General features: G+C 33.8%; 1 long non-coding RNA gene across 3 annotated transcripts; it reads left to right on the top strand.

Moving 5' to 3' along the window:
• The first annotated feature begins 2,574 nt into the window (after nt 1–2,574).
• On the top strand, nt 2,575–11,079 carry LOC146945903 (uncharacterized). 3 transcript variants are annotated; one of them, XR_015026545.1, is made up of 9 exons: nt 2,575–2,913; nt 3,022–3,145; nt 3,251–3,420; nt 3,761–3,921; nt 5,269–8,507; nt 8,608–8,739; nt 8,845–9,014; nt 9,355–9,515; nt 10,863–11,079. It is a non-coding gene; the product is annotated as an uncharacterized LOC146945903 (long non-coding RNA). The 3 variants fall into 3 exon arrangements; XR_015026546.1 differs by having other exon boundaries at nt 3,014–3,145; nt 8,616–8,739; XR_015026544.1 differs by having other exon boundaries at nt 2,576–2,913; nt 3,014–3,145.
• The last annotated feature ends 4,624 nt before the right edge of the window (nt 11,080–15,703 follow it).

Genomic DNA, 15,703 nt, shown 5'->3' with positions numbered 1-15,703 from the left:
TTTATAAGATAAGAAAAAGAATTCTAGTTTGTAAAAGAAAAAGATTAGAATTATATTTGAATTGACAATCCAACTTTTTTGACTGTGATTAAGTTTTTTTTTTTGTAAGAACTGCAATTAAGTTTATTCTATATTAGCTTTAGAGAATCTTTATATATTGTATCCCCAAATCCTCAATATTGTACAAGTATCCTCGTTGGTTAAGTTGTCACCAACAAAACACAAAACGATCATGACAATGTCAAAATTAGTATTAATTATGTTCTTTAGTGCTATCTTAATTTGCTCAAATTTATCTCAAAATGTTGAAGCTAGACCTATAGGTTATCCGGCGTTGCAGCCGAACCTACCGATTCCCGATCCCCCAACTCCTGCTAATCCCCCAAGCAGAGGTTGCAGTCCAATAAACCGTTGTCGTCCTCCATCTAAACGGGCAGAAGAAGAAGATAAACAACAATAAATTATGACTTGTCTTGTCTACCAAAACAATAAATAGACGAATATAAACGACCGAAGTCGATATACCATTTGTATGAATTCATTTCAATAATACAACACATGGAGTATTGTTTTACATCATTATGAATTATTGAATGTGTTTGCTTTTTGTTCAATTTCAGTTCAGAAAATTATTCAAATTTTTAAAATATACTTTTAAAAGTTATAAGAATATTCAATTGGAAATATTCATTTAGACATATAATTTGGTTATCCAAAACTTGTTCCAATTTAAACTTTATTAAATTGGCTCAAACAAAACAAAAATTTGTCGTCTTGATCGAACCAAACTACATGCAAGTTTATCTTATAACTAAATATTTTTTTTTTCTTCAAAACAAATACAAACAACACTGCAGGCACCCTTACCATACATGAATTTTTTTTGTTATTTAAATAAACAATCAAATAATTCTATTAATATTATGGAGACTGAAGGGAAAACGCCAACGTACAACCAGATTGCAACTGAAGTTATAAAAATTCATTTGATGTATCGTTAAGAGTGTCATGTATTAGTGATCGAATGATTATCTCTTGTTGCACAGAACCGTTGATTGCTGAACCTAGATGGTACATATGATATCATTATACATGATGAGGGTAAGTTGTTGTTGATGGACTTCAAATTTTGATCGGAAATGAGAGCGAATGAGAGGAAGAACACAAGAGCTTTTGATATTGTCCTTATTTCCTACGCGCAACTATTTTACTTCTCCCCTCCCCCACGTATTAAAATCTTATTTTCGACACCCACGGCTCTTTACTCATTTTGCTAGAACTCTCCTCTTCATTCCTTCTAACTTTCTTAAACAACCTCCCACTCAACGTCATTATTTCCATTTTCTTTTCAACAACGACTCATAATATAAGAAAACATGAACAATAATAATATTAATTCAACTCTACCTACTTAATTCATTCAATAAAATAAATTATAAAGTATGGGCGTTACAACTACACTGGTTGGACAATATAATAATGGGCATCCTCCTTTTATCCTCGAACTGATAATTCAGCAACCTGCTGCCATTGTAGATAATATTGTTACTCAAAGGATGAATACGTAGATGGAAGCAAATGATTCTGATGCAAATGCACAAAATACACATTTAACAACACATCAAGTACAAAATAAATCTGATACTCAGATTCAGCAGGTTGACGTTGCTCAAGTAACACAATTGAACAAATAGGCAACTCAAACCATCTGCCCGGCTCTACAAACAGATCTCAATTTAATTAGGCATTCGTTGGCTATAGAGACAAACGAAGCTAACGTCCCACTTACGCCTTATTTAACGAAGAAACTGAAAAATAGCTCAATAAGGCAGCTTATAAGACTCGTTTTTAGGATGAACCCAAGGTGGTTGAACGACATCATTTTTCAATTGGGTTGCTTCTCTTCCTCGCTTTTATTTGTTTCTTTTTTTTAAGCTTTTGATCTTTTTTATTTTGAGGGTTTTGGTTTCGTCCATCATATTAAAGGTACCAACTCACTTGGTTCATATAAAAAAAAAACTATAATATTATTTTTGGTGCAAATTTTAAAACATTTAATTATGAGATTTTGTGAATTCGATTACGATGAAAATAAGCTCACATTATTTTGTGAAATGTCTCTAAAACAATTATTTTAATTTTTTGAGGGGAACAATTATTTTAATTAGACGCAATAGAACACCGATCATTTTCCTTAAAAAGAACAACAATCATTTAACTATATAACAAACCAACTATATTTTAATAATCGTTTTTTTTTAAGTAATCCTTTTTTTTTATAATACTAACCTTGACCATGATGTAGCGGATACATAGTGTTTTTTTAACAACGACAATGTGTTCATAGAATGATACAACTTTATAAGATAAGAAAAAGAATTCTAGTTTGTAAAAGAAAAAGATTAGAATTATATTTGAATTGACAATCCAACTTTTTTGACTGTGATTAAGTTTTTTTTTTGTAAGAACTGCAATTAAGTTTATTCTATATAAGCTTTAGAGAATATCTTTGTAATATCCCGCTGTCAGTGTCGGAATATTACCGTCAATTGTGCTATAAGATTGATATAAAGGAAAGTAAGTTTATGGAGAACATTATCAAGTGATGACAGTCAAATACGAGCTAAGTCTCAGAGTCGTATTTAACACGCTTAAGATAAAGGGTATTTTGGTAATTTCACACAAAAGGATATTTATTTGATATTTGTCCCAAAATATCTCATTTTCTCCGAACCTTTCTCTCTCTTGGTTGGAAAAGTTTATCTCCTCCTTCTCTCTACTCTCCATCGCCTCTTTTTCTTCTTCTTCTTCTTCTTCTTTTCTTCTTCTTCCATTAATCCTTTCCAAACTATTTCCAAATCATGAAACAAGTTGTGTAAGTTTTCCAATGGTGCTAGAAGCTTGGATTAATAGGTAAGTTTCAATTCTTCTCTCCTTTATGAAGTTAAGGTTTTGATTAAGTTGGATTCTTGAATGATCAAGCTTATGTTGTGGTTTGTACATAATCATGGAGGTATATAGAAGCTTGGGTTAGCAATTTTTCCATCTTAAAGCTCATAAAGAGATGTTCAAGGGAAGCTAGGTTTTTGATGCAGAGAAAAGTTGGAATTGGAGCTTAAGCTGGGGCTGTTGCTTAATCAATTAGGTGAGTGTTTCATTAATTTTGAATTTGAGGTTGATTATGGATGAATTTCATGAAATAGTGGTAAGCTCAAGTTATGGTTTTTAATTCGTAACTATTTCTATGTAGCTTGAAATTGAATGATTGCTGAAGTTTTGGATTCCTCATTCAATTCCCTATAGTTTAGACACAAATTTTGTATGATTCGGATTTGAAACGAGTTCGGAAAACATGTTTAAAATTTGGTATTTTCTGCTGGATTCTGGCTGCGGATTTTGGAACAGGGCTTCATTAAAATGGTAAGAACTCTTTCCATGTAACTCTGAATTGAGTGGTTGTTATTTATGTGGATAGATAACGAAATTCCCTACAGTTTAGACACAAGAATTATTAAATTCTATTAAGTATAGTAGGAGAAAAGTTACCTGCAAGTTTGGGAAAGTTTCAGTCTCGTTTCTGTACCAATGTCCACTCTTTTGTTAAAATGTACAAATTGGATGGTTAGTCCTCAAAAAAAAAATTATATTTGGAATCCTGACACCCTAAGCTTTCCAACGAGTGGTCGTTTTCTCAAAACCGATATCGTTTGGTATTTTAATTAAATTGTTAAAGTCAAGGCATTGATGCTGGATATTGCAGGGTACGAGTTTTGCATAAGTGAGTCATATTGAATGGACAAGGACTGAAGCAGAGGTCTGAAAATAAGGCTTCTAAGAGCAAGATAAGAGGGTTGAAGGGAAAGCAATGATATGAGCTTTGAGTTGTGGCAAAAGATATTGAGAGAATCAAGAACTTTTATGGTGAGTTCCATAGATAGTTTTCCTACCCTTGGGATTATGTTTTTATCTTGTGAGGATAATATGAATATTAGGAATTTTATATGTTATGATTAGTTACCCAAATTATGCCATGCTTGCTAACTCACGAATACTTGCTGAAAAGATGTTTTACATGTTTTTATATATTTACTTAAGAATAAAACAAGTATTTAATATGTTGGTAAAGCGTGGCATGCGAGAGAATAATATTCATTATATCCGGGTAGCATAAAATAAGAAAGGGGAAAGAACTAGAGCCTCGATATAGTTATCAAGAACTAGATAGTTAGCATGAATTATTTATGCTAGGATGTGAGAGATTGGATATCTTTTCACAAAGAAAGTTAAGCAAGAATCCTAAATATGATAAGACGCGAAGTGTAATCTCTTCGCATATGTTTAAGATAATCAAGCATTATGTTAAGACGTGAATTGATGATTAATCTCTTCACATATGTAAGAATCAACAAGTAAGCATGAAAATGTTTAACCTTTCATGATATGTTTAAGATTAAGATTTATGATTAAAAAAATGAATATGTAGGTGACATGTCTCTTGCAATCCATGAAGGTATGGATTCAAGGGGTTCTCATGATGGAAACGATTTAAGCCGTAAAGGACCCGCATGTCACTGAGTAAGATGTAGGTGTTCGTGTCTCTTGTTATCCACGCCAGGGGGATACGAGAGGTTCTCGACCTAAGGGGAACGGTTCAAGCCGCAAGGGACCCGCACGACACCGAGGGAGTCCGATGTACGTACATCGGTCATGTATGGGATTGTTCTCGGGGTTACTCCACCCGGGACTCTCCGTAAAATGAACTCAGATAATAATGTTTGTTCAACGCTAACCAAGTATGACCCTGACTTTATTTATGTTTATGTTGCAAGAAATGAATTTATGTAAGATTATGTTTATGAGCAATAGCACGAGATGTTATTAGACAAGTATAAGATATGAAATAGATCAAGTAAAGAATGTTATGCCGATGACGATCTTAGGTTCCCCTAATCGTCCGGTTTAGGATTGTGTCATGAATATGTGATGTTAAGTCTTGATGCGTTTAACGTATCTTGAGTTAGCGGTCCTAGGATCCCTTGACCGCCATGACACGTATGATAGTAAGCCTATAACAAGTAAGATGTATTATGACGACCCTAGTATGCACAACCGTCTAAGTATGCAAGTCCCCACACACGTATTATCAACCGTCAGGTTGTAATGTAGACACGTGGTGACCGTAGGTTTCCCCTTGAGGTTGCCTTTAGCCTAGGATTAGGTGGAACTCACTGAGACATTATGTCTCATCCCAATCCTATTTTGTTTCAGATATCAGGTGGATTAGCAAGCCAGTAGCCGAATGGATGATGCGACAAGTGTTCGTTCGTACTTGCAGCTGGATGGAGTGGATTTTAAAGGATGCTTTTATGATGTTTTAGAAAAGTTAAGTTGTATTATCATTGTACGAACGCCCTTGTTGTCCTTTATATTCATTCGAAGTTTTATTGTTGTAAATTTTTAATGTATCCAGTACTAAATTAACGCACTTGCTAGGCTTTCTAGATACGTCTAGTATGGGTGTTACATTTGGTATCAGAGCAGGTCGATTCAGACCGTGCCTTGGGTCATTAAGTTACAACTAAGGAAGTGGGACCATTGGGTTCCAGGTAAATGTTTTAATTGTTGATGTTAGTTGAGCCTGATCAACTTAATTTAACATTCGACGGTTAGAACGGATGCTTGAGAGCTGAATAGGACCAGGAGGAATGAAGTATGTGATGAAGATGATTTGAGAAGGTAGGAACTCAGAGTAAGAATAGTAAGAAACTGATTATGCCAAATGGTGGCCGGTGGGCTAATCCGTTTAAGTATGATTTCTTCGGGAATGCAAGGTTATGTCAAGATGGGTTGATCCGACAACGTTGGGGAAGTTGTTAAAGATATTTTGAATACCCGAAGGTGAAGAATTTGAGAATGTTTAAGAGGGACCGGAAGTTCTGGTAAAAGTCGTTGTTGGAGTAGGACAATGTTATAGAAAGGAAATATATTTATGGAACATAAGTACAAGGCTACAAGATAAGGAGAAGTCGACATATGTGGACGGAGTTAGTAGACTCTCAGAAGTAGAGTTATGTGAATGAGGTTATGGATTTGTAAGCACAGAGTGGACAAGGTTCTGGTGTTTTGAAAGTGCGATAAGTTGCAATGTAGCGAGGCAAGTTACTCGTAGTAGAAGAAGTTAAAGGTTTAAGCGAAAGTTTATGTCGTCAAGATTAAGGCATTAGTTTCCGACGTTCCGAGAACTGTATCGAATTAGGTTGATGCTTGCCATTAATATATTATAGAATATTTTACAATAATGGGAATGAATGATATGCATTAGGTTACTTGAGAAATAAGGATTTTATGTAAAGTAGGTTTTTGAAAAAAAAATGTTGAACTGAAGAAGCTCCACCAATAGCGAACCTCGGGCGAGGTTTCTGTTTTTCCGAAAACGGTCAGTTCGTCTCTAGGGTCTGCAGTAACTATTGGAGAGTTATTTTCGCAATAATATTTTAAGTGATGAAAACCTTTATGACAACAAGTGACGAATGCATATCACACCCTAAGATTTTCAAAGGAAGAAGGCATGAGCAACTATCAACGAAATTGATTTGATTCAAGGTAACTTTGGAAGTTAATGTGTTAAGAGTCAAGATGAATTTAAACCAAGAATATAGAGGTTCCGGTATATGATTGGACGTTATGGATATGAAGACATGAAGTAAGAAGTTAAGTGGTGAGGAGTTATGTTTGATCACAAAATTCTCAGGTTTTGGTGGAGTATTAATTACCCCTCGAATCTATGATTTGCTTAATTAGTTTACTAAGGCTCGTTACCATGACAAATTTTAATGTTTGTGAAATTTATAAAATTTTAGAAAAGATATACGCATACGGGTGATTGGAATTGGTGTTCATGAATTTTAAATGGAATTCCGTAGGCACCGGTTGGTTACAATACATGAAAAATAATTTGAACACTTGGAGCAAGATTTGATGACACTATTGTGTTATCAACTCGTTCCATGAATTTTATGGTAACGACCGAGACCCAAAATTCAATATTTTATACATATAATAAAGAAACCTCAACACCAATGATCCGTGTGCAAAATTATGAAGTTTTCTTCAAGAAGAAAATTAACGAGCTAGCATTGGTAAGATTAAGCAAAGCATAGCATGCGAGAAACGAAGATGCAAAGTAGGATGTTCAAGAAAGGTATGCACGGTGTGCAATATGAGTATGCTATGGGAATTCGAGATTTGCTTAGGAATAAACTTAAGAATGGTAGTGATACGACAGAAGGTAAATCTACAAGTAAGTATGTAAAGTTCAACTACAAGAAGGTAATATGAGAATACGGCAAGTCTATCATGAGATTCTGTCAAACAAGGCCTCATGAAGAGCAAGTTGCAGAAGTGGATGCCACATGAATGGTCTTGAGAAGAGTTCAAGAAGATGATAAAGTATAAGAGAAGGAATGAGAAGTTTCACTCGTATCGATAGAATGGAGTGTTGGCTACAACCAACCGATGGGAATCAGAGAAGCGCAACGGAAGTGAACCGGTTAAGTTGTTAATTATAAAGAAGCTAAATATTGTTATGTGGATCAAGGATCCTACATGGTCTGAGTTATACATCAATATGTGTCTGAAACATACATATAGTTAAGAAGGAATAGAAAAGAATCCACTTTCGAAGTTTAAGAATTTTATCACGGAAGGAATTACGATTCATGAGTTATGTATGATGAGATTCATACTCTTCGATGCCATGATGGTTAAATGATGACGATGCTTACTTGAATGGTGCAATTGAGCACTGCAGGGCAAACCTGGATTCTAGTGAGACTCCAGTTGAAAGGCAAATCATGAGTGTCCCAGATAGCGATAAGTTACCCATATAAATGATTTACCCTAAGTAGGTAATATGGATCCGAGATATATGGTACAATATGCCGTAAGAATAAGTTTTGCTCATGATGTTTTAAAGTTAAGTTAAGACTATGTGAAGAATGATTCCGACAATGCAAGGATTATTTCAAAATGTTATGCTTGAACTCGTTACATGTTAAATGATCTCTAAATTTCGAGGACGAAATTTTTTTTAAGAGGGGTAGAATGTAATATCCCGCTGTCAGTGTCGAAATATTACCGTCAATTGTGCTATAAAATTAATATAAAGGAAAGTAAGTTTATGGAGAACATTATCAAGTGATGACAGTCAAATACGAGCTAAGTCTCAGAGTCGTATTTAACACGCTTAAGATAAAGGGTATTTTGGTAATTTCACACAAAAGGATATTTATTTGATATTTGTCCCAAAATATCTCATTTTCTCCCAACCTTTCTCTCTCTTGGTTGGAAAAGTTTATCTCCTCCTTCTCTCTACTCTCCATCGCCTCTTTTTCTTCTTCTTCTTCTTCTTCTTTTCTTCTTCTTCCATTAATCCTTTCCAAACTATTTCCAAATCATGAAACAAGTTGTGTAAGTTTTCCAATGGTGCTAGAAGCTTGGATTAATAGGTAAGTTTCAATTCTTCTCTCCTTTATGAAGTTAAGGTTTTGATTAAGTTGGATTCTTGAATGATCAAGCTTATGTTGTGGTTTGTACATAATCATGGAGGTATATAGAAGCTTGGGTTAGCAATTTTTCCATCTTAAAGCTCATAAAGAGATGTTCAAGGGAAGCTAGGTTTTTGATGCAGAGAAAAGTTGGAATTGGAGCTTAAGCTGGGGCTGTTGCTTAATCAATTAGGTGAGTGTTTCATTAATTTTGAATTTGAGGTTGATTATGGATGAATTTCATGAAATAGTGGTAAGCTCAAGTTATGGTTTTTAATTCGTAACTATTTCTATGTAGCTTGAAATTGAATGATTGCTGAAGTTTTGGATTCCTCATTCAATTCCCTATAGTTTAGACACAAATTTTGTATGATTCGGATTTGAAACGAGTTCGGAAAACATGTTTAAAATTTGGTATTTTCTGCTGGATTCTGGCTGCGGATTTTGGAACAGGGCTTCATTAAAATGGTAAGAACTCTTTCCATGTAACTCTGAATTGAGTGGTTGTTATTTCTGTGGATAGATAACGAAATTCCCTACAGTTTAGACACAAGAATTATTAAATTCTATTAAGTATAGTAGGAGAAAAGTTACCTGCAAGTTTGGGAAAGTTTCAGTCTCGTTTCTGTACCAATGTCCACTCTTTTGTTAAAATGTACAAATTGGATGGTTAGTCCTCAAAAAAAAAATTATATTTGGAATCCTGACACCCTAAGCTTTCCAACGAGTGGTCGTTTTCTCAAAACCGATATCGTTTGGTATTTTAATTAAATTGTTAAAGTCAAGGCATTGATGCTGGATATTGCAGGGTACGAGTTTTGCATAAGTGAGTCATATTGAATGGACAAGGACTGAAGCAGAGGTCTGAAAATAAGGCTTCTAAGAGCAAGATAAGAGGGTTGAAGGGAAAGCAATGATATGAGCTTTGAGTTGTGGCAAAAGATATTGAGAGAATCAAGAACTTTTATGGTGAGTTCCATAGATAGTTTTCCTACCCTTGGGATTATGTTTTTATCTTGTGAGGATAATATGAATATTAGGAATTTTATATGTTATGATTAGTTACCCAAATTATGCCATGCTTGCTAACTCACGAATACTTGCTGAAAAGATGTTTTACATGTTTTTATATATTTACTTAAGAATAAAACAAGTATTTAATATGTTGGTAAAGCGTGGCATGCGAGAGAATAATATTCATTATATCCGGGTAGCATAAAATAAGAAAGGGGAAAGAACTAGAGCCTCGATATAGTTATCAAGAACTAGATAGTTAGCATGAATTATTTATGCTAGGATGTGAGAGATTGGATATCTTTTCACAAAGAAAGTTAAGCAAGAATCCTAAATATGATAAGACGCGAAGTGTAATCTCTTCGCATATGTTTAAGATAATCAAGCATTATGTTAAGACGTGAATTGATGATTAATCTCTTCACATATGTAAGAATCAACAAGTAAGCATGAAAATGTTTAACCTTTCATGATATGTTTAAGATTAAGATTTATGATTAAAAAAATGAATATGTAGGTGACATGTCTCTTGCAATCCATGAAGGTATGGATTCAAGGGGTTCTCATGATGGAAACGATTTAAGCCGTAAAGGACCCGCATGTCACTGAGTAAGATGTAGGTGTTCGTGTCTCTTGTTATCCACGCCAGGGGGATACGAGAGGTTCTCGACCTAAGGGGAACGGTTCAAGCCGCAAGGGACCCGCACGACACCGAGGGAGTCCGATGTACGTACATCGGTCATGTATGGGATTGTTCTCGGGGTTACTCCACCCGGGACTCTCCGTAAAATGAACTCAGATAATAATGTTTGTTCAACGCTAACCAAGTATGACCCTGACTTTATTTATGTTTATGTTGCAAGAAATGAATTTATGTAAGATTATGTTTATGAGCAATAGCACGAGATGTTATTAGACAAGTATAAGATATGAAATAGATCAAGTAAAGAATGTTATGCCGATGACGATCTTAGGTTCCCCTAATCGTCCGGTTTAGGATTGTGTCATGAATATGTGATGTTAAGTCTTGATGCGTTTAACGTATCTTGAGTTAGCGGTCCTAGGATCCCTTGACCGCCATGACACGTATGATAGTAAGCCTATAACAAGTAAGATGAATTATGACGACCCTAGTATGCACAACCGTCTAAGTATGCAAGTCCCCACACACGTATTATCAACCGTCAGGTTGTAATGTAGACACGTGGTGACCGTAGGTTTCCCCTTGAGGTTGCCTTTAGCCTAGGATTAGGTGGAACTCACTGAGACATTATGTCTCATCCCAATCCTATTTTGTTTCAGATATCAGGTGGATTAGCAAGCCAGTAGCCGAATGGATGATGCGACAAGTGTTCGTTCGTACTTGCAGCTGGATGGAGTGGATTTTAAAGGATGCTTTTATGATGTTTTAGAAAAGTTAAGTTGTATTATCATTGTACGAACGCCCTTGTTGTCCTTTATATTCATTCGAAGTTTTATTGTTGTAAATTTTTAATGTATCCAGTACTAAATTAACGCACTTGCTAGGCTTTCTAGATACGTCTAGTATGGGTGTTACAATCTTTATATATTGTATCCCCAAATCCTCAATATTGTACAAGTATCCTCGTTGGTTAAGTTGTCACCAACAAAACACAAAACGATCATGACAATGTCAAAATTAGTATTAATTATGTTCTTTAGTGCTATCTTAATTTGCTCAAATTTATCTCAAAATGTTGAAGCTAGACCTATAGGTTATCCGGCGTTGCAGCCGAACCTACCGATTCCCGATCCCCCAACTCCTGCTAATCCCCCAAGCAGAGGTTGCAGTCCAATGAACCGTTGTCGTCCTCCATCTAAACGGGCAGAAGAAGAAGATAAACAACAATAAATTATGACTTGTCTTGTCTACCAAAACAATAAATAGACGAATATAAACGACCGAAGTCGATATACCATTTGTATGAATTCATTTCAATAATACAACACATGGAGTATTGTTTTACATCATTATGAATTATTGAATGTGTTTGCTTTTTGTTCAATTTCAGTTCAGAAAATTATTCAAATTTTTAAAATATACTTTTAAAAGTTATAAGAATATTCAATTGGAAATATTCATTTAGACATATAATTTGGTTATCCAAAACTTGTTCCAATTTAAACTTTATTAAATTGGCTCAAACAAAACAAAAATTTGTCGTCTTGATCGAACCAAACTACATGCAAGTTTATCTTATAACTAAATATTTTTTTTTTCTTCAAAACAAATACAAACAACACTGCAGGCACCCTTACCATACATGAATTTTTTTTGTTATTTAAATAAACAATCAAATGATTCTATTAATATTATGGAGACTGAAGGGAAAACGCCAACGTACAACCAGATTGCAACTGAAGTTATAAAAATTCATTTGATGTATCGTTAAGAGTGTCGTGTATTAGTGATCGAATGATTATCTCTTGTTGCACAGAACCGTTGATTGCTGAACCTAGATGGTACTTATGATATCATTATACATGATGAGGGTAAGTTGTTGTTGATGGACTTCAAATTTTGATCGGAAATGAGAGCGAATGAGAGGAAGAACACAAGAGCTTTTGATATTGTCCTTATTTCCTACGCGCAACTATTTTACTTCTCCCCTCCCCCACGTATTAAAATCTTATTTTCGACACCCACGACTCTTTACTCATTTTGCTAGAACTCTCCTCTTCATTCCTTCTAACTTTCTTAAACAACCTCCCACTCAACGTCATTATTTCCATTTTCTTTTCAACAGCGACTCATAATATAAGAAAACATGAACAATAATAATATTAATTCAACTCTACCTACTTAATTCATTCAATAAAATAAATTATAAAGTATGGGCGTTACAACTACACTGGTTGGACAATATAATAATGGGCATCCTCCTTTTATCGTCGAACTGATAATTCAGCAACCTGCTGCCATTGTAGATAATATTGTTACTCAAAGTATGAATACGTAGATGGAAGCAAATGATTCTGATGCAAATGCACAAAATACACATTTAACAACACATCAAGTACAAAATAAATCTGATGCTCAGATTCAGCAGGTTGACGTTGCTCAAGTAACACAATTGAACAAATAGACAACTCAAACCATCTGCCCGGCTCTACAAACAGATCTCAATTTAATTAGGCATTCGTTGGCTATAGAGACAAACGAAGCTAACGTCCCACTTACGCCTTATTTAACGAAGAAACTGAAAAATAGCTCAATAAGGCAGCTTATAAGACTCGTTTTTAGGATGAACCCAAGGTGGTTGAACGACATCATTTTTCAATTGGGTTGCTTCTCTTCCTCGCTTTTATTTGTTTCTTTTTTTTAAGCTTTTGATCTTTTTTATTTTGAGGGTTTTGGTTTCGTCCATCATATTAAAGGTACCAACTCACTTGGTTCATATAAAAAAAAAAACTATAATATTATTTTTGGTGCAAAGTTTAAAACATTTAATTATGAGATTTCGTGAATTCGATTACGATGAAAATAAGCTCACATTATTTTGTGAAATGTCTCTAAAACAATTATTTTAATTTTTTGAGGGGAACAATTATTTTAATTAGACGCAATAGAACACCGATCATTTTCTTTAAAAAGAACAACAATCATTTAACTATATAACAAACCAACTATATTTTAATAATCGTTTTTTTTAAGTAATCCTTTTTTTTTATAATACTAACCTTGACCATGATGTAGCGGATACATAGTGTTTTTTTAACAACGACAATGTGTTCATAGAATGATACAACTTTATAAGATAAGAAAAAGAATTCTAGTTTGTAAAAGAAAAAGATTAGAATTATATTTGAATTGACAATCCAACTTTTTTGACTGTGATTAAGTTTTTTTTTTTGTAAGAACTGCAATTAAGTTTATTCTATATTAGCTTTAGAGAATATCTTTATATATTGTATCCCCAAATCCTCAATATTGTACAAGTATCCTCGTTGGTTAAGTTGTCACCAACAAAACACAAAACGATCATGACAATGTCAAAATTAGTATTAATTATGTTCTTTAGTGCTATCTTAATTTGCTCAAATTTATCTCAAAATGTTGAAGCTAGACCTATAGGTTATCCGGCGTTGCAGCCGAACCTACCGATTCCCGATCCCCCAACTCCTGCTAATCCCCCAAGCAGAGGTTGCAGTCCAATAAACCGTTGTCGTCCTCCATCTAAACGGGCAGAAGAAGAAGATAAACAACAATAAATTATGACTTGTCTTGTCTACCAAAACAATAAATAGACGAATATAAACGACCGAAGTCGATATACCATTTGTATGAATTCATTTCAATAATACAACACATGGAGTATTGTTTTACATCATTATGAATTATTGAATGTGTTTGCTTTTTGTTCAATTTCAGTTCAGAAAATTATTCAAATTTTTAAAATATACTTTTAAAAGTTATAAGAATATTCAATTGGAAATATTCATTTAGACATATAATTTGGTTATCCAAAACTTGTTCCAATTTAAACTTTATTAAATTGGCTCAAACAAAACAAAAATGAGTCGTCTTGATCGAACCAAACTACATGCAGTTTTATCTCAGAACTAAATAATTTTTTTTCTTCAAAACAAATACAAACAACACTGCACGCACCCTTACCATACATGAAAGTTTTTTGTTATTTAAATAAACAATCAAATAATTCTACAAATATTATGGAGACCGAAGGGAAAACGCCAACGTATAACCAGATTGCAACTGAAGTTAAAAAAAATTCATTTGATGTATCGTTAAGAGTGTCATGTATTAGTGATCGAATGATTATCTCTTGTTGCACAGAACCGTTGATTGTTGAACCTAGATGGTACATATGATTTTATTATACATGATGAGGGTAAGTTCTTGTTGATGGATTTCAAATTTTGATCGGAAATGAGAGCGAATGAGAGGAAGAACACAAGAGCTTTTGAGATTATCATCCTTTCCTACGCGCAACTATTTTACTTCTCCCCTCCCACACTTATGAAAATCTTACTATCGACACCCACAACTCTTTACTCATTTTGCTAGTACTCTCCTCTTCAATCCTTCTAATTTTCTGAAACCACCTCCCACTCAACAACATTATTTCCAATTTCTTTTCAACAGCGACTCATAAAATAAGAAAATATCGACAATAATAATATTAATTCAACTCTACCTACTTAATTCATTCAATAAAATAAATTATAAAGTAGGGACGTTACAACTACACTGGTTGGACAATATAATAATGAGCAACCTCCTTTTATCCTAGAACTGATAATTCAACAACTTGATGCCATTGTAGATAATATTGTTACTCCAAGGATGAATACATAGATGGAAGTAAATGATTCTGATGCAAATATACAATTTAACTCAAACCATGTGCCCGGTTCTACAAACAGATCTCAATTTAATTAGGCATTCGCTGGCTATAGAGACAAACGAAGCTAACGTCCCACTTACGCCTTATTTAACGAAGAAACTGAAAAATAGCTCAATAAGGCAGCTTATAAGACTCGTTTTTAGGATGAACGCAAGGTGGTTGAACGACATCATTTTTCAATTGGGTTGCTTCTCTTCCTCGCTTTTATTTGTTTATTTTTTTTAAGCTTTTGATCTTTTTTATTTTGAGGGTTTTGGTTTCGTCCACCATATTAAAGTTACCAACTCACTTGGTTCATATAAAAAAAACTATAATATTTTTTTTGGTGCAAAGTTTAAACATTTAATTATGAGATTTTATGAATTCGATTACGATGAACATAAGCCCACATTATTTTGTGAAATGTCTCTAAAACAATTATTTTAATTTTTTGAGGGGAACAATTATTTTAATTAGACGCAATAGAACACCGATCATTTTCCTTAAAAAGAACAACAATCATTTAACTATATAAAAAACCAACTATATTTTAATAATCGTTTTTTTAAGTAATCCTTTTTTTTATAATACTAACCTTGACATTTTAATTAGACGCAATAGAACACCGATCATTTTCCTTATAAAGAACAACAATCATTTAACTATATAAAAAACCAACTATATTTTAATAATCGTTTTTTTAAGTAATCCTTTTTTTTATAATACTAACCTTGACCATGATGTAGTGGATACATAGTGTTTTTTTAACAACTA

This window comes from Medicago sativa, chromosome 2 (genome assembly GCF_051527215.1).
Source record: "Medicago sativa cultivar Bolivia chromosome 2, Bolivia_mono, whole genome shotgun sequence".
NCBI classification, from domain to species: domain Eukaryota; kingdom Viridiplantae; phylum Streptophyta; class Magnoliopsida; order Fabales; family Fabaceae; genus Medicago; species Medicago sativa.
The sequence above is the reverse complement of the archived record's forward strand: the minus strand, read 5'-3'. Positions and strand labels throughout refer to the sequence as shown.